The sequence below is a fragment of the Saimiri boliviensis genome, chromosome 7 (genome assembly GCF_048565385.1).
Source record: "Saimiri boliviensis isolate mSaiBol1 chromosome 7, mSaiBol1.pri, whole genome shotgun sequence".
Lineage (NCBI taxonomy): Eukaryota > Metazoa > Chordata > Mammalia > Primates > Cebidae > Saimiri > Saimiri boliviensis.
Window position 1 is genome coordinate 12,047,813 of NC_133455.1, and position 19,476 is coordinate 12,067,288.

Genomic DNA, 19,476 nt, shown 5'->3' on the forward strand with positions numbered 1-19,476 from the left:
ACAGTTAGAAGCAATAGAAATAGTTAAATCTTAGGAATACATTGTAGAGCATTTGAGAGATAATGGGGGTTAACTTACTGATTCATGACTTGGGATGGAATATCACTCAAGCACTAATTTTTTTTTTAAAACATCCTTATTTTTAAGAGAAACTGCCTAATTTCTAGGGACATCTATTTGAGGAAAGATGAAACTGAGTTTAACTAAATACAGAATTCAGAGGATTCTCAGATATTCTTTTATTTGCCTCGAAATTATGCTGTCAGCCCCAAAGATGTCAAAAAGAACAGAATTCTGGGTTTTGAGAAGTGACATGTTTCTCTGATACTATTGCATAACTGGCGATGGCCAAAAGTTCAGAAAAATCATTAGACTTTGAATGTGAAGAACGTTTCAGTTCAAACTTTGATCAGAGGCTGAAGAGGAAAGTGGTATGTAACTGTTTTGGGAAACGTATGCTATTTTACAATCCACTGTGTCTTAGAAGAAATGCATTATTTCTCCATTTTAAATTCTTTTTTTGAGCGTGTCTTTTTCAGGATAAACTTTCTCATGTGTGGAGGTGTCTTTTCAAAGTAAATTATGCCTTACTATTTCAGTTAATTCAGAAAATGACTTTTGATGATTGACTATCAGTCTTTTAATAGTTCTAAATTCCTCAAATACAGTGTTTTCTCTAGAGGTGTATGTCCCAACCTTGCATAATAATAGGAATTCCTTAACATGTTGTTTCATGGATTCTAAGGCTCTTTCCCTAAAGTTTATTATGGTGTATAGTCTAGGTTGGGACCCAGTAATCTAGATTTGGAAATACCTTAGGTTACAGGCCTCCAACCTTTTTGGCATCAGGGACTGGTTTGGTGGAAGACAGTTTTTCTACGGATGGGAAGGAGGGGGAGGATGTTTTTGGGATGATTCAAGCACGTTACTTTATGTTGCATTTTATTTCTGTTATTACATTGTAATATATAATAATTATACGACTCATCATAATGTAGAATCAGTGGGAGCTCTGAACTTGTTTTTCTGCAACTACTCGGTCCCATCTGAGGATGATGGGAGTCAGTGACAGATCATCAAGCATTCGATTCTCATGAGTGTACAACCTAGATCCCTTGCACGTGCTGTTCGCAATAGGGTTTGCCCTCCTATGAGAATCTAATGCCGCTGGCTGATCTGACAGAAGGTGGAACTCAGACGTTAATGCGAGCGATGGAAAGAGGCTGTAAATACAGATGAAGCTTCACTGACTTGCCTGCCTCTCCTGCAGTGTGGCCCAGTTCCTGATAGGCCACTAATCAGTCCCAGTCTGACCTCGGGGTTGGGGACCCCTGCCTTAGGTGATTTTTCCAGGCTAGCTTGGGAAATACTGCTGTTAGAGCGTAGGCTTCTTCCTGGGGGTGCAGCCTAGTCTTGACTACTGTATAAAATTTCTTTGCTACAACTTAGAATACATCTACTATTCCAGTATTATAGTAATATATACTAATAAATATAGCAATATTTAGACTATTGGTAACATGTTGTGAGCACTTCCTGTGTGTAAGGACCCATGCCAAACACTGAATAGGTTGTTGAATCCTCACAACTTTCATCAATAGATACTACCATACTCATTTTGCAAATGAGGGTAAATAGTCTTGTACAAGGCCCTATAGCTAGTAAGTGGTACACCCAGGATTGGAACCCAAGCAAACTGACTTTAGAGCCTGTGCTCTTAAACCACACTGTACTGGCTGTTGCAGATCAGATGCTGAGCTGTTCTGATTGCGCAGTGCGTTGTAGAGTAGTGTCCAGTTCACCATGAGTGTGAAGCAACAGGTATGATAAGACATGAAGCAGCAGCAGTAAGAGTCAGTGTGTCACCAGGAGTATTGCCTCATGAGTGCGTGGGAGGGTGTCAGAGTAGCCAACACTTCTATTAAAAGAGTAAACAATCTCGAAGGGCCACAAAGTGATAAACTGGGTAACTGTCAGTGCTTCTTAAGATTAGCACTTCACAAAGTGTGGCCCTTATTCCTCTGGAAATCTCTCATGGGATCCTGAAGGTCAAACTTTTATGTAATGTTTCTGAGAAGTTATCTTTTCCTCTGTGTTAACATTTGTATTGATGGTATACCGCTGCTGCCTAAGCATGAATCAAGGCGGTGGCACCAAAGTGTGCTCATAGCGATTGTATTTTTCATCACCACACACACACTATAGTTAGCTTTTTTAAAAGCCAGTTTTGAACTAGTAAAAATGCCCTTAATGAACTAGTAAAAAATACTCCTTTAATAAATCTAAGAATGCCCTTAATGAACTAGTAAAAAATACTCCTTTAATAAATCTTGACACTAGATTGCACATCTTTTTAATACTTTGTGTGATGTAATGGGAAGTACACACAAGGCACTTCTGCTACATTAGTACTATGGTTGTTATAAGGAAAAGTACCTGTAGGGTTGAGTTACATGCTGACCTAGCATCTTTTTTCATGGATATCATTTTTTTACTTGTAAGAATAACTGACAAACTATGGTTATTCAGATTTGAATATTTGGCAGATTTTGTTAAAATTAAAGAATTGATCATATTTGTTGCCAGTGATAAGATTTGGGCTTAACAGCTTCTCATTATTTGTTTGAGATGGGGTTTCGCTTTTGTTGCCCGGGCTGGAGGACAGTGGTATGATCTCGGCTCATTACAGCCTCCGCCTCCTGGGTTCAAGTGGTTCTTCTGCCTCACCTCCAGAGTGGCTGGGATTACAGGCACCTGCCACCACGCTCGGCTAATTTTTGTATTTTTAGTAGAGACAGGGTTTCACCATGCTGGCCAGGCTGGTCTCAAACTCCTGACCTCGGGCCTCCCAAAGTTCTGGAATTAGAGGTTTAAGCGCCCACTCCAGCGCAAAAATTGTTCTGTTTTGTTTTACATTCGTCAGTTTCTAATTGGGTAGTTGCAAAATGCCAGAAAACCGTTATTTCTGTTCATTATTGTGCTATATGGGATCTCTTACGCTGAGAGGGTATACTTTATAAGTTATTAGCACAAAGATTAATCACTGATAGTCCAGTTCTCTTATCATTCCTGCACTTTATGGGGTCTAGTGATCCGTTCATACAAAGAGAAGAAACCATGGCTGGAGGGATACTGAGTTCCCTCTCCTCTTTCCTGCACACTAGAGGTAGGGTCAGGCAAGCCCTGCATGCTTCTTCCTTCCCTGCCCCTTGGGGAGGGTCATCATGAAACAGTTACATGCAGGTGCTGAAAATCCTGACATGCTCTTAGGTCCAAATAGTGATCTTGAATGTCATAAATATAAGAATATTCTTACTGCACTGTTTTCTCTCACTTGAACAGGTTTTGATTATAAGAAAACAAAATGCTCTGCTTTGGAAACACTTGGTGATGACTTATTTAAAAGTAGTAGGAATAACAGGAAGTTAGCTTCTGGTTGTTGATAACCTTTGCAAAGTTCTGTAACTTAAAGATCCTTCCTTAGACTTTGGGGCATTCATGCTGATTGAATTTTAGATAGGCCCAATTGGTAGCCATTTTTGGTTGAATCTTTTAGAAAATCTTTTTAATATTGTTAAAATGGTTTCCTGCCTTAATAAAATGTACAAAACATACAATTTAACATGTGTTTGGCTTTGATAGCACCTCAGGCTCTTGCCCATCAATTATTGTTTTATTGATTTCTAGGTGTAGCTGTTGCAAAAGGAAGGTGGTCACACAGCACATAGCTACCATGATTTAAAAAAGAAAAAAAAAACTTGTGCTGTCGGCTTGCTGCTTCTTCTCCATTGTATGTTGGCAGTACTAGATTTACTTAACATCGGACTGCTAGAGTGTAATTCGGCACATATACCGAAACTTAGTTTCTTCAGCATTCTAAAATTGTTCAGGGGTGGACCATGTTTACCTCCCACTGAATGTGGAGACTTTTCCTGGTGCTTCATGGTGAACCCTTGGCTTTTCAGAGCCTTTGTTTCCTCTGCCCACCTGACAGGAGGCTGCTATGTGTGTTATCACATTTAATCCTTGAAGAGCAGTTAGTAAAGGGCAGATGGATAACTTGCACAGTCATAAGCAATTCAGTTCGAGTAGCTCAGGTTTGTTCTGTTTGGGGAACTGACTGTCACTATGAGGTTCCCCCCCTCCCCCGGCCTTTTTTCTCCCCTTTGTGTGTGTGTGTATATGTATGTGTGTGCATGTGTGTGGTGGTGGTGGTGGTGGTGGTTTTCCTGCATTGGTTTTGGGAGTTTGTTGGTTTTTGCTATTTCAAATAAAAATTCATGACACCTGCTTTCATAATATATTCAATAGTTTTTCTGAATTGCTGTGAAAATGTGAATTTTATCTGAAACTGGTTTTTGAGGTATGGTCTTTGGACTAGTAGCATCTTTATTGCCTGGAAACTTTTTAGAAATTTATGAATGCTTGGGTCTGCCCCAGATCTGCTGAACTGGAAACTGTGGGGTAGGGTCAACAATCTGTGTTTTACCAAATTCTCCAGGTGATTTGGGTGCATCAGCAGCTTTGAGAACCACTGGTCTAGAAGATCCATGAATTTACATCATTTTAAACAAATGCTGCAACTGTCTTTCCATGTGCTCTGCTGTGCATATCTTCCTTTCTAACATTGGTCTTAAATGTGTATCAAAAGAATTAGGAAATATAATGGTTTGTTACAGCTTCTTGCTTTGCTACTATTGTGTACATTTTTTTTTCTGTATTTTTATTTTTTGCCACCCTGCCCCCCAGCCAAACAATCTATGGTATACATTTTTAAGAGTTGCTAAGAACAGATTTTATGCTGTCATGTTTGTCCATCTAACACTTGAATGAGTAAGTGCAGTTCCTTTGGGCAGATAGAATGTCAGTGTACTTTATTTGTCTAACAGGAATTCTCTGCTTGTAGATGCAATATTGTCTTGTAGACTTAGAAATCAAATCTTCACTGTATGCAGACATTTTCCTTCATTTGCTTGCCTTCCTCAGGAAAGAAAAGTAGATGAGCAGATAAGATGGTGGTAAAGAATATATCTTTAGGCTGGGCATGGTTGCTCACTCCTGTAATCCCAGCACTTTGAGAGGCCGAGGTGGACAGATCATGACCTGAAGTCAGGAGTTCAAGACTAACCTGGCCAACGTGGTGAAACCTGGTTTCTACTAAAAATACAAAAAACAATAGCCGGACATGGTGGCAGGTGCCTATAATCCCAGCTACTCAGGAGGCTGAGGCAGGAGAATCCCTTGAACCCGAGAGGTGGTTGCAGTGAGGTGAGAACACACCATTGCACTCCAGCCTGAGCAACAAGAGTGAAACTCCGTCTCAGAAGGGGAAGAAAAGGGTTCATATATATAAAGATATATTCTATTAAAAAAAAACTTGGCAAGAAAATGAGAGGCCAAAGGCCAGTGATTTCTAGGCAGCCTGGTGGAGAAGTGGTGTGTGGTTCTATTACATGATCTCTAGGGCCATATGATCTTTGATTTGAGTTCTATCACTAACTATATGACGGTTGCTAAGCAATTAAGTTTTCTAAAGCTGCTTTCTAATTCATTAAATAGGGATGATAACACCTTGTAAGTACCTAAATAAGATACTGTAGGTAAGTGTACTTCATAGAATTTTAAATCTGCGAAGTGTGTGGTAGGCTGAATAATGATGCCTAAAAGATGTCCATATCCTAATCTCTAGAATCTATGAATATAGGAAAGGAGACTCTGCAGTTGCGTCAAATTCAGAATTTTGAGATGGGAGATTATCCTGGATTGTCTGCATTGGCCCAGTATAATCACACGGGTCCTTGGAAGAGGGAGGCAGACCAGAGTGAGTGGGGGCAGATTTCATGATGGAAACAAGAGGTCGTAGTTGACTGATGAAGGGAACGGGAGCCAAGGAATGCAGGTGGTCCTCTAGAAGATGAAAAAGGTGAGGAGTCATTCTGCCCTCAGAGCCCTCAGACGCAACCAGCCCTGTCAAAGCCATTTCAGATTCATGACTTCTGGAACTGAGAATTCCCTTGTGTGAAGTCAGTATTTGTGGTAATTTCTACAGCAGCCATAGGAAACTAATATAGGATGTTACTCATATTTTAAAAGGGAAAGTTTTTGAGAAACCGTAAAGTCCACTGTCAAAAGACCGAACATTCTTTCATTCTTTTTCACAGTATCAAGTCTGGAGTAGCAGCATTTGGCTTTTTTTTTTTTTTTTTTTTTTTTTTTTTTGAGGCTGGTCCTGAACTCTTGGGTTCAACCAATCCTCCCACTTCAGCCTCCCAAGTAGCTGTGCATGCATTTGGCTTTTTAGACTTCCTTACAATGCGGCATAAATTTTTGTGATGTAAACATATCGAGAAGATTTCCTTTGGCCTTAACAGGTGGCTCTAGAGACTTTTTGAGTAAGTATTTAGATTTGAAAGGGACAGCAGAGAGGACTCATTAAACCTCTGGAACATCTTAGTTGAGTGTCTCTGGAAAGCCTAATTTTATGGGAAGGGTTCTTGGAACTGAGTTTTCTTGGCAGCTCCTAGAGTTACCTTTTACCAACCGTCCATTATATTTCTAAATCTAGCTGGTCCAACAAGTTGCTTTAGAGCAGTTTCTCCAAGCCTAATGTGTTTTATATTTGCACTCCAGAGGGTAGTATTTCAGAGCCTCTCAAGTGCAGACTTGGGGTTTTTCATAGTCCAGTGACTCAGCTGAGGAAAGCGTCTGACCAGTGACTGCCTGTTTATATATATGTATACTTTGTTAGGAATGGTTATTTTTACTGAGTCCTTGTCAACTTCCTGTCAATCCCAGATTTTCCAATAGAAATACTTCACACTGGAATTATGTCTTTATAAGGCAGCAGCTGTCACAAAGGAGCGGTAAGGCCTTAGGACATGAGAATTTTAGGGGGAAGGGTATGTGTGAGAAGATTCAGAACTTATAACCCAGGGGGATTTTAGGAGTCTAGGATAAATAGGATTTTCCTAGTCCCAAAAGGTAAAGACTACATGCATTGCCCACTAGTCAAGCTTCTTCATAGCTAACTAGCATGACGGATAGAAGCTAGACATATTCTTGGACATATTCTCATATGCCACGTGCCAAAATCAGTTCATACAGAATATATATTGATCTGTTTTTTAGAGCAATTTGGATTTTCTAAGTAAAATTCGTGATTTTACCTGTATTTGCTATATATTAATAACATGACTGTTCAAAGATCTTTTAATCCATTGCTAGTTTAGACAGATCATCCTATTTCACCTTCCTCTGTGGTGGCTTGTTAATCTATTAGTAGCTACTTAAACAATAAAGTATCTGGAAATTGTGCTGCTAGCTGGCTACAACATTGTAGAAGTTGGTACCAATTACCTGAAATTATTTTTTACTTTTAGAGGACCGATAGATGCTTGTTAGAGTTGAGCCCGTCTCTGGTAAATTTGTTAAAGGGAAAAGAGAGTATCGGGGTAAGGTTTAGGTTTAGTTTTACTTTATATTATTATTGTTTGTGTTTCTGTTTTATTTTTCTGTTTTTAGAGGGAGACACTCTGTTGCTCAGGCTGGAATGCAGTGGCATGACTATAGCTCACTGCAGCCTCAAATTCCTGGGCTCACGCAATCTTCATGTTTCAGCCTCCTGAGTAGCTGAGAATATAGACATGCGCCACCATGCCCAGCTAATTTTTAATTTTTTTTGTAGAGACTGATATTTATATAGTAATCAAGTTTGTATTACATCCTGGACCTTGAAAGATTGCCAGAAAACCAAAATTGACTTATACAAATCACCTGTAGCTTGCTCATTGTTTGGTCATTAGTGTTACTTATTACACCAAAGTGATAAAAAGTAGTTTATGCACAGAATTTTAAGGAACTTTTTTTTCTTGCTGTTTTCTTACACATTAGAGATAATGAGCTATGGTAAAAGAGCAGTAGTTTTTTGTTTTATGTTTTTTGTTTTTTTGGGAAAGAAAAAAGAAAGAGAAAAAAAGAATGAAAAAGAGAAAGAGGAAGAGAAAGAGGGAGAGAGAAGAGGAGTCTTGCTTTATTGCCCAGGCTAGAATGCAGTCTAAAAATGGGTATTGAAAACCTCTTTTATGCCAATAATTGTGCTTAACAATGGAGACAGGAAGGAATAAGGGAGGAAAATAACAAACAGCCAACCAATATTTCATTTAAACCTGTGAAATGCAATGCAGTTACTGAGGAGTGATTTACTTCCAATTATGTAGTCACTTTTAGAGTAGGTGTGATGTGGTACTGATAAGAATGTGTGTTTTGTGGATTTAGAGTGGAGAGTTCTATAAATGTTTGTTAAGTTTACTTGTTCCCGGTCTGAGTTCAAGTCCTGAATATCCTTGTTAATTTTCTGTCTCGTTGATCTGTCTAATATTGACAATGTGATGTTAAAGTCTCCCACTATTGTTGTTTGGGAGTGTAAGTCTCTTTATAAGTCATTAAGAACTTGCCTCATGTATCTGGGTGCTCCTGTATTGGGTGCGTATATATTTAGGATCATTCGTTCTTTTTATTGCATTGATCCTTTTACCATTATGCAATGTCCTTCTTTGCCTCTTTTGATCTTTGTTGCTTTAAAGTCTATTTTATCAGAGGCGAGAATTGCAACTCCTTTTTATTTTATTTTTATTTTATTTTTTTGCTCTCCATTTGGTTGGTAAATCTTCCTCCATCCCTTTGTTTTGAGTCTTTGTGTATCCTTGCATGTGAGATGGGTCTGGATGCAGCATACCGATGGGTTTTGTCATTTTATCCAGTTTGCCTGTCTGTGTCTTTTGATTGGGGCATTTAGTCAATTTAAATTTAGGATTAATAATAATATATGTGAGTTTAATACTGCCATTTGATGCTGGCTGGCTGTTTTGCCCATTAGTTGATGTAGATTCTTCATTATGTTGATGCTCTTTACCTTTTGGTATATTTTTGGAATGGCTGATACTGGTTGTTCCTTTCTATGTGCAGTGTGCTTCTTTCAGAAGCTCTTGTAAAGCAGGCCTGGTGGTGATGAAATCTCTGAGTACTTGCTTGTTCACAAAAGATTTTATTTTTCCTTCACTTATAAAGCTTAGTTGGCTGGATATGAAATTCTAGGTTGAAAGTTCTTTTCTTTAAGGATGTTGAATATTGGTCCCCACTCTCTTCTGGCTTGTAGGGTTTCTGCTGAGAGATCTGCTGTGAGTCTGATAGGCTTCCCTTTGTGGGTAACCTGACCTTCCTCTCTGGCTGCCCTTAGCATTTTCTCCTTCATTTCAACCCTGGTGAATCTGATGATTATGTGCCTTGGGGTTGCTCCTCTTGAGGAATATCTTTGCGGTGTTCTCTGTATTACCTGGAGTTGAATATGGTCCTGCCTTGTTAGTTTGGGAAAGTTTTCCTGAATAATATTCTGAAGAATATTTTCTAACTTGGATTTATTCTCTTCGTCACATTCAGGTACACCTATCAAACGTAGGTTAGGTCTTTTCACATAGTCCCATATTTCTTGGATACTTTGCTCATTCCTTTTTACCCTTTTTCCTCTAATCTTGTCTTCTCGTTTTATTTCATTGAGTTGGTCTTCTACCTCTAATATCCTTTCTTCTGCTTGAACAATTTGACTGTTAAAACTTGTGCATACTTCATGAAGTTCTTGTATTGTTTTTCATTTCCATTAATTCACTTATATTCCTCTCTAAATTGTCTGTTCTGGTTAGCATCTCGTCAAACCTTTTTTCAAGGTTCTTAGTTTCTTTGCATTGGGTTAGAACATGCTCTTTTAGCTCGCAGAAGTTTCTTATTAGCCACCTTCTGAAGCCTGATTCTGACAGTTCATCACACTCATTCTCCATCAGACCTTGTTCCCTTGCTGATGAGGAGCTGTGATCCCCTGAAGGAGAAGAGGCTTTCTGGTTTCAGATGTTTTCAGCCTTTTTGTGCTGGTTTCTTCCCATCTTTGTGGATTTATTCACCTGTCATCTTTGTAATTGCTGACTTTCAGATTGGGTCTCTGAGTGGACATCCACTTGCTGGTGGTGGTGTTATTTCTGTTTCTTTGTTTTCCTTTGGCGGACGCCCCTCCCCCACAGAGCAGGACCTTCCCAGGTTCAGCTGTGCTTGCTGTGAAACTCTCAACTGTCAGCGTTTCCAATTGCTGTTTTTTTGTGGGGATGGGACCTGCCGAGCCCGATCACCTGGCTGTCTGCCTTGGAGTCCCCTTTTTTTTCTTTTCCTAATTGAACAGTCGATTTTCTCCCAGGTGCCCCAGTCACCCGCCGAAAAGGCACTGGGATCTATGCAATTTCCTGTGTGGTCACCGTGCCAGCTGAAACAGCAGCGCTGAGGTTCGTGGTGCTTTTCTGCCCGGGAATCTCCCCGTCTGGCTCCAGGCTTCAGTCCCCTTTTCAATCAGCTGAATGGGCCACTCTGCCTTCCCGGAGCTCCAAACGCCAACTAAAAGGGCACCCAGTCCTGCATACTCTGGGTGCCCATACTGAGAACCGCCATACCGGGACACTGGCAAAACAGCCACGCCAGCCAAAAGAGTTGCGCTGGTGACCCGTGAGGCTCCTCTGCTGGGAATCTCCTGGTCTGTAGGCAACAAAAATTCATCTGGAAGCCTGACATCCACTCACCCCCTGCACCTTCACTGGGAGCTGCAATCCTGAGCTGCTGCTAGTCGGCCATCTTGGATCTCTCTCTTGTTTGTTTGTTTTTTAAAGATGGGGTTTCACCATGATGGACAGGCTGGTTTTGAACTCCTGACCTCAGGTGATCCACCCACCTCAGCCTCCCAAAGTGCTAGGATTACAGGCATGAGCCACTGCACCTGGCTAAAAGAGCAGTAATTTAAAGCACCTTTGAGAAATCTTAACTTTTCCCTTTGTAACCTTTTGGATTTAAGCATAATTTTTGAGAAATGGAACAATCAGGGTAGTAGTTATGAACATTATAAATGTGGCCTATGTTAAATATATAGATTACAAGTCCGTGGAAAATATGCAGCTAAAATAATACAGCAATTCTAAAATAATACTTGTTAGACTAGCACTTTTTTTGCGTAATGGGGGGCATGTAAGTTAGTTAAAATAAACCCTTACCATTCTGTTAATGATACCACTATTATAGTCATTAGATTGGACAAGAAATAGCAGTTTTGGTATTTCACCCCTCTTGGGTTACCTGGCATGTTCAAGCACTCTCACTTGAGGTCTTAGTTCTGTAATGGTAAGAATAACTCTAGACCCATGCCATCCCTGTGGTCCTCAGTGTGACCTTGTGGCTGTGGTTTGGCCTTTCCTCTGACTCCTTGAGATATGTCCTGATCCTGGTACATTAGAAAGTGACTGTTGGAGCACAACGCTGCAGTACAACTTTGCTTGCAGTGCCAACTAGAGCAGCCTTGAGATTCTGTCAGGGTGGTGCTGGTGAATTTTCCTTCCTTTTAATAGATTCTGCTGCTCAGTTCATCAGAAGCTGGTAAGTAGTGCAGGTCAGAATCTGCTCTTACTTGTGTACATGTACCACACACCAGTGTTCATGAACAACAAGACTAGGTTTTGTTTTGTTTTAAGTTTTTTGTTTGTTTGTCTTTGAGATGGAGTATCGCTGTGTCACTCAGGCTGGAGTGCAGTGGCACAATCTCTGCTCACTACAACCTCTGGCTCCCAGGTTCAAGCGATACTCCTGCCTCAGCCTCCTGAGTAGCTGGGATTACAGGCTCCCATCACCACACCTGGCTGATGTTTGTTTGTTTGTTTGTTTGTTTCTTTGTTTTTGGAGAGATGGGGTTTTACCATGTTGGCCAGGCTGTTCTTGAACTCCTGACCTCAGGTGATCCACCCGTCTTGGCCTCCCAAAATGCTGGGATTACAGGCGTGAGCCACCACACCTGGCCTGTTTTAAGTTTTACATAATGCCTTAATTCTCTTTTTCTGTCACCAGACATTCAACCCCATATCAAAATTACTCTCTCCCCAAACCTGTGAATGAATACAGTTCAGATTCAATGTGGCATTTTGAAAGCCAGGGGGGCCGGGCGCGGTGGCTCAATCCTGTAATCCCAGCACTTTGGGAGGCGGGTGGATCACGAGGTCGAGATCGCGACCATCCTGGTCAACATGGTGAAACCCCGTCTCTACTAAAAATATAAAACATTAGCTGGGCATAGTGGCGCGTGCCTGTAATCCCAGATACTCAGGAGGTTGAGGCAGGAAAATTGCCTGAACCCAGGAGGCGGAGGTTGCGGTGAGCCGAGGTCACGCCATTGCACTCCAGCCTGGGTAACAAGAGCGAAACTCTGCCTCAAAAAAAAAAAGAAAGCCAGGGGACACACCCAGGATGATTATGGTACCTGGGTACAGGAGAACAGAAAGACAGTTCTCTGCTATGGAATACTAATTATGAATATTGGCTCTCTTTTTACTAGATTCAAAGTAGTTTAATGGTTACCTTAAAAATAAACTGAGACACGGGGTATAGTGGCTCACACCTGTAATCCTAGCACTTGGGGAAGCCGAAGTGGGGATTCATTTGAGCTCAGGAGTTTGAAACAGTCATGGGCAACAGAGTAAGACCTTGCCTCTACTTAAAAAAATAAAATAGGCCAGGCGCAGTGGCTCAAGCCTGTAATCCCAGCACTTTGGGAGGCCGAGGCGGGTGGATCACGAGGTCAAGAGATCGAGACCATCCTGGTCAACGTGGTGAAACCCCGTCTCTACTAAAAATGCAAAAAATTGGCTGGGCATGGTGGCGCGTGCCTGTAATCCCAGCTACTCAGGAAGCTGAGGAAGGAGAATTGCCTGAACCCAGGAGGCGGAGGTTGCGGTGAGCCGAGATTGCGCCATTGCACTCCAGCCTGGGTAATGAGCGAAACTCCGTCTCAAAATAAATAAATAAATAAATAAATAAAATATAAGGCCAACCTTGTTGGCTTGACATTGTAATCCCAGCGCTTTGGGAAGCTGAGACAGGCGGATCGCTTTGAGCTCAAGAGTTCTAGACCAGTCTGGGAAACATGGTAAAACTGCTTCTCTACAAAAAATAAAAAAATTAGCCAGGCATGGTGGTGGGTGCCTATAATGCAGCCACTCGGGAGGCTGAGGCAGGAGAATCGCTTGAACCTGGGAGGCAAAGGTTGCGGTGAGCCAAGATCATGCCACTGAACTCCATTCTGGGTACTGGGAGACAGAGTGAGCCCCTGTCTTAAAAATAAATAAATAAGAAAAAATAAATAAAAATAAACTGAATTCCTATTTCCAGCCTCCCCAAAGAGACACTAAGGTCTTCTCTTCTTTTTTTCCTCTCTAATTAGTGTTGAAATTGTTGTTACATCTCCCTTTCTTCTGGTTTGTTTGTATTTCCTTTTCTCTTTTCCTTATGTTTGGTTCTGTGCATGATGAAGTTTGAGGCTATCAGTGCAGGTATTCAGTAATATAAAACTTTGTTTATAAGTTAGAATCCTATTTTACTTCTTGAGCCTGAGTGGTAATCTTAGAAAAGTCTGTTGAGATTTAGTTATAATAAACATACTACTTAATTACTGCACAAGCTTAAACACAAGAGTTTGCTGTCACAATATAAACACTCAGATGAGGGCCTGAGAGAAGCCTTCACACTCCCACCCACATGAACTCTGTTGGGTGTTTTCTTCCTGCCCTCGATCTGGCAAACAAAAATATGGAATTCGTTCCAAGAATTTCTGTGAAACCAGTTTAGAAACTTTATAAATGGCTCAACTAAATGCCCAAAACCTGACTACCGCCATTCCATTTTGCCAGCTCTCTCTAAGCCATTATTTTATTTTAAAAAAGTGATTTTTCTTGAGAGCTTTGTTATTCTTAAGATATTTTATCTAATTTGTTGCAAGTTTTTAAAACTCCCAATTTTGAGACTTTTCTTTCCACGCTTTCTGTTTTACTCTCCGTAGCTTTTATAGAATAAAACACTTTTAGGCTTTAAAATTCTATGGTAACTATTTTAAATGGAAATAGCAGCTATGCAAGTAAAACAGACACTGTCAGTTATTTCATCAGTTTAAGACAATAAAATTCCATTGCTTTTAATATAATTGAAAATCTGTTTAAAGAGCCCAGCATCTATTTTTGATAAAATTGCCGTGGTAAACAAATAGGTCATTTCTGTGCATGTGTTTGAAATGAATTTATGTAGAAAATTATTTTATTGATACTCTTGGAATGTCCCTACTTTTCAATTATCCAGTAGCTTAAAATATTTACTGAGCTCTTATGTATGTGCCAGGCACTGTTCTTGCAGTAATCAAGGCATCAGGGCCACTGCTCTCATGGAGCTAACCTTAAGAAAAATATTGATAATGACAGGACTTTGAGACTAGCCCAACTAACACAGTGAAACCCCATCTCTACTAAAAACACAAAAATTAGCCGGGCGTGGTGGCATGCACCTGTGGTCTCAGCTACTTTGGGTTTAAGGCAGGAGAATTACTTGAACCTGGGAGGTAGAGGCTGCAGTGAGCAAGATCACACCACCGCACTCCAGCATGGGCATCCGAGCAAGACTGTGTCTCAAAAAAAAAAAAAGAAAGAAAGAAAAATATTGATAATGAATTCCAGGCAGACAATTAAAACAGTAATTGGGGTGGCTCTGAAATGAGGTAGGCAGAAAATGCCAGTTTGAGAAGGTGACATTTAAACTGCTGTCTGAGTAAAAAGAAAGAGCCAGCCATGGTGGGAGCAAAACCAGTGCCTGGCTCAGAGCAGCAGCCACTGAGGTATCCCTGACCAGGGTCCTGCCGCCTATTCACAAGCATGGGGAACATCTTTGCCAACCTCTTCAAAGGTCTTTTTGGCAAAAAAGAAATGCGCATCCTCGTGGGCCTGGATCCTGCAGGGAAGACCATGGTCTAGTACAAGCTTAAGCTAGGCGGGATGGTGACCACCATTCCCACCGTAGGATTCAACGTAGAAACCGTGGAGGACAAGAACATCAGCTTCACTGTGTGGGGCATGGGCAGCCAGGACAAGATCTGGCCTCTGTGGTGCCACTACTTCCAGAACACACAGGCCTGATTTTCGTAGTGCAGCAATGACAGCACGTGATCGAAGCCTGCGAGGAGTTCATGAAGATACTGGCCAAGGACAAGCTCTGGGATGCTGCCCTCCTGGTGTTTGCCAACAGGCAGGACCTCTCCAACGCCATGAATGCGGCCAAGATCACAGACAAGCTGGGGCTGCACTCCCTATGCCACATGAACTGGTACATTCAGGCCACCTGCGCTACCAGCAGCGATGGGCTCTATGAAGGAGCGGGCTGGCTGTCCTGTCATCTCCAGAATCAGAAGTGAACACGACACCCTTCCATCTCACTCCTCTTGTCCTCTCCTTTACTCTCATGGTGGCAAACATGTGGCTCCCAGTGTGAGTACCAGGAGCTGCCTCCATGGTTCAGTCACCATGTGCATCACACCATGCTATAACTGTGGCACATGCAGCCTGCAGCCAGGCTTTTTATTCAATGTAAATAGCTTGTTTCCAGTCAGTCAGTTTCTGGTACTCCTGTGCAATATTACTCAGTTTTTTTTATTGTAACAAGAAAAGTCAACTCACTGTTCAGTGTTGAGAGGGGATGTAGGCCCCTGGGCACCTAGCCTTGGGAGTTGATGTTGGGAGAGCTGGGCATGTTCTTGGCTTTAGAGCTCCCTTGAGATCCATTTTGGCAGTTGGCTTTTTTTGGCTTTTTGTTTTGTTTTGTTTTGAATGAAAAGAGCCAGCCATAAAAAGACCATAGGAAGGATCTTTTAATCAGAGGGAATAGTACTAAAGTGGAGATGAGTTGGGTGTTAAAAAGCAGAAAGAAGACCAGCAAAACTGACTTAGTGTTTGTGTTGAGATGTCAAAGGACGCGCAGCCATGTGTGTGGAATTTGGGGAGCAGTCGGGAAATAGGGTAAGATTGAGGTCAGACAGGTAGACAGGACTTGGGTTTTATCAGCATGGTGGGAGGCCATTAGAGGATCAGAGGCATGGCAGTGCACTCCAGGCATAAAGAATTGGTTGTGTGTGTTGAGTGAAGGAAAATGGCAGTAAAACTAGTTAGGAGGCTATTGCAGTAGTGTAGTTGGTAGTGACTTGAATTAGGGTGCTAATAACAGAGAAGGAGAGAAGTGGAAGGGTTTGGGCTATGTTTTGGAGGTATGGTTCATTTACTTGTGCTATAGATTTGCCATGAATGCCAGGGTGGATGGTGCCTTTACTGAAACAGTGGAAACAGGGAGCGGGGGAGCAGGTTTTTGAGGAAAATCAAGAGTTCTGTTTTGTCCATTTTAAGATACCTAGAGGTGGGCTAGAGGTGCAGTTTTATGATTAAGCAGCAAAGAACAAATGTTTTATTTTATTTTATTTTTAATGTTATTTTTGGGAGGAGTCTCGCTCTGTCGCCCACGCTGGAGTGCAGTGGCATGATGGCAGCTCTGGCAACCTCTGCCTTCTGGGTTCAAGCAATTCTCCTGCCTCAGCCTCCCTAATAGCTGGGATTACAGTCGCCTGCCACCATGCCCATCTAATTTTTGTATTTTTAGTAGAGACACGGTTTCGCCATGTTGACCAGGCTGGTCTTGAACTCCTGACCTCAAGCAATCCACCCTCCTCAGCCTCCCAAAGTGCTGGGATTACAGGCCTGAGCCACCCCAGCCAGCCCGAGAACAAATGTTTTAAAACCATTGGACTTTATAAGATCACTAGGGAAATTGTGTACGTTGGGAAGAAGAGAACACCTAGTGCCTTGGGAACTCTAGGAGAAGGGATCTGGCAGATGTGACTGAGTAGGAACAGCCAGTGAGGTAGAAGGAAAGCAGTAGATAGTGGTGTCAGAGAAACCAAAAGCTGAAAATTTCAAGGAGGGACTGTTGAAAATTTCCAGAAGGAGGGACTGTCAGATGCTACAGAGAGGTTGAGTTGAGTAACAATAAAAACATTGGCTTTGAGGGTCACTCATAATCTTGACAAAAACATTCTCAATAGTGTAGATGTGAAGGGGTCAAGAAGAGAATAGAAGAAGGAGATGGTGATTATAGACAAGTCTTAAATCACCAAGGACTGTATCAAGAGTAAATGTAATGGGTAATTGTGTTTTCTAAGAGAGAATGGGGATAGCAAATGTGTACTTTTTATCTAATGTGAATCTATAGAAATATCACTATGTATTAAAACTTGTAGCTGGGCGCGGTGGCTCACGCCTGTAATCCCAGCACTCTGGGAGGCCGAGGCGGGTGGATCATGAGGTCAAGAGATCGAGACCATCCTGGTCAACATGGTGAAACCCCGTTTCTACTAAAAATACAAAAAATTAGCTGGGCATGGTGGCACGTGCCTGTAATCCCAGCTACTCAGGAGGCTGAGGCAGGAGAATTGCCTGAACCCAGGAGGTGGAGGTTGCAGTGAGCCGAGATCGTGCCATTGCACTCCAGCCTGGGTAACAAGCGAAACTCCGTCTCAAAAAAAAAAAAAACTTGTATATGTTTACCTCCTACCTGTGAACCCAGACATGTAGTAGAAATGGGATCCATTCACTGTGTGAACACTGTTGAATGAAGCACTGGCACAGTGGTCCTCATGTAGCTGCACTCCTGGGGATAGATAAGTAACTAAGTTTACTAGTTGGAGGTGAAATTTAATGTATTTCAACCTAGAAATAGTGCAGAATGCATAGTTGTTTTGGCCGGCTGCGGTGGCTGTGATCCCAGCGCTTTGGGAGGCCAAGGTGGGTGGAGCACTTGAGCTCAGGAGTTCAAGACCAACCTGGCCAACATGCTGAAACCCTGTCTCTACTAAAAATACAAAAATTAGGTGGGCATGGTGGCACGTGCCTGTAATCCCAGCTACTCGGGAGGCTGAGGCAGAAGAATTCCTTGAACCTGGACCCAGGAGGCAGAGGTTACAGTAAGCCAAGATTGCGCTCTAGTCTGGACTACAGAGTGAGACTTCATCTCAAAAAAAAATTGTTGTTTTGTAAGTGTACTGCCTCCTCCACTTTCTTGCTTGCTTGCTTTGTGTGCATGTGTGTGTGTGTCAATAAACATGATTTTTATTTATTTTTTATTGTACTTTAGGTTCTGGGATACATGTGCAGATCATGCAGGATTGTTGCATAGATACATACGTGGCAATGTGGTTTGCTGCCTCCATCCCCCTGTCACCTATATGTGGCATTTCTCCCCATGTTATCTCTCCCCAACCTCCCAACCTCCTGCTGTCCCTCCCCTAGTCCCACCCACCACAGACCCCAGTGTGTGATGCTCCCCTCCCTGTGTTCGTGTGTTCTCATTGTTCAACACCCACCTATGAGTGAGAACATGTGGTGTTTGATTTTCTGTTCTTGTGTCAGTTTGCTGAGAATGATGGTTTCCAGATTCATCCATGTCCCTACAAAGGACACAAACTCATCTTTTTTTCATGGCTGCATAGTATTCCATGGTGTACATGTGTCACATTTTCTTTGTCTAGTCTGTCATCAATAAGCGTTTCGGTTGGTTCCAGGTCTTTACTATTGTAAACAGTGCCACAATAAACATATGTATGTATGTTTCTTTATAATAGAACGATCTGTAATCCTTTGGATATATACCCAGTAATCGGATTGCTAGGTCAAATGGAAGTTCTATTTCTGGGTCCTTGAGGAATCGCCACATTGTCTTCTACAATGGTTGAACTAATTTGCACTGCCACCAGCAGTGTTGTAAAAGTGTTCCTATTTCTCCACATCCTCTCCAGCATCTGCTGTCTCCAGATTTTTTTTTTTTTTTTTTTTTTTGGAGACGGAATTTCGCTCTTGTTACCCAGGCTGGAGTGCAATGGCGCGATCTTGGCTCACTGCAACCTCTGCCTCCTGGGTTCAGGCAATTCTCCTGCCTCAGCCTCCTGAGTAGCTGGGATTACAGGCACGTGCCACCATGCCCAGCTGATTTTTTGTATTTTTAGTAGAGACGGGGTTTCACCATGTTGACCAGGATGGTCTCGATCTCTTGACCTCGTAATCCACCCGCCTAGGCCTCCCAAAGTGCTGGGATTATAGGCGTGAACCACCGCGCCCGGCCCTGTCTCCAGATTTTTTAATGATCACCATTCTAACTGGCACGGGATGGTATCTCCATTTGGTTTTGATTTGCATTTCTCTAATGACCAGTGATGATGAGCATTTTTTCATGTATTTGTTGGCCCTCATACATGACTACTTTTGAAAAGTGTCTGTTCATGCCTTTCACCCACTTTTGAATGAGTTTGTTTTCTTCCTGTAAATCTGCTTTAGTTCTTTGTAGATTCTGGGTATTAATTAGCCCTTTGTCAGATGGGTAGATTGCAAAAAATTTTTCCCATTCTGTTGGTTGCTGGTTCACTCTAATGATTGTTTCTTTGCTGTACAGAAGCTCTGGAATTTAATTAGATCCCATTTGTTGATTTTGGCTTTTGTTGCCAATGCTTTTGGTGTTTTAGTTAAGAAGTCCTTGCCTATGCCAACGTCCTGA

General features: G+C 41.9%; 1 protein-coding gene and 1 pseudogene across 1 annotated transcript in view; both read left to right on the top strand.

Moving 5' to 3' along the window:
- SPPL3 (signal peptide peptidase like 3) overlaps nt 1–19,476 on the top strand; it is a 152,121-nt gene that overhangs the window by 47,963 nt on the left and 84,682 nt on the right. The window lies entirely within an intron of this gene.
- LOC141585061 (ADP-ribosylation factor 1 pseudogene) overlaps nt 1–19,476 on the top strand; it is a 56,872-nt pseudogene that overhangs the window by 18,336 nt on the left and 19,060 nt on the right.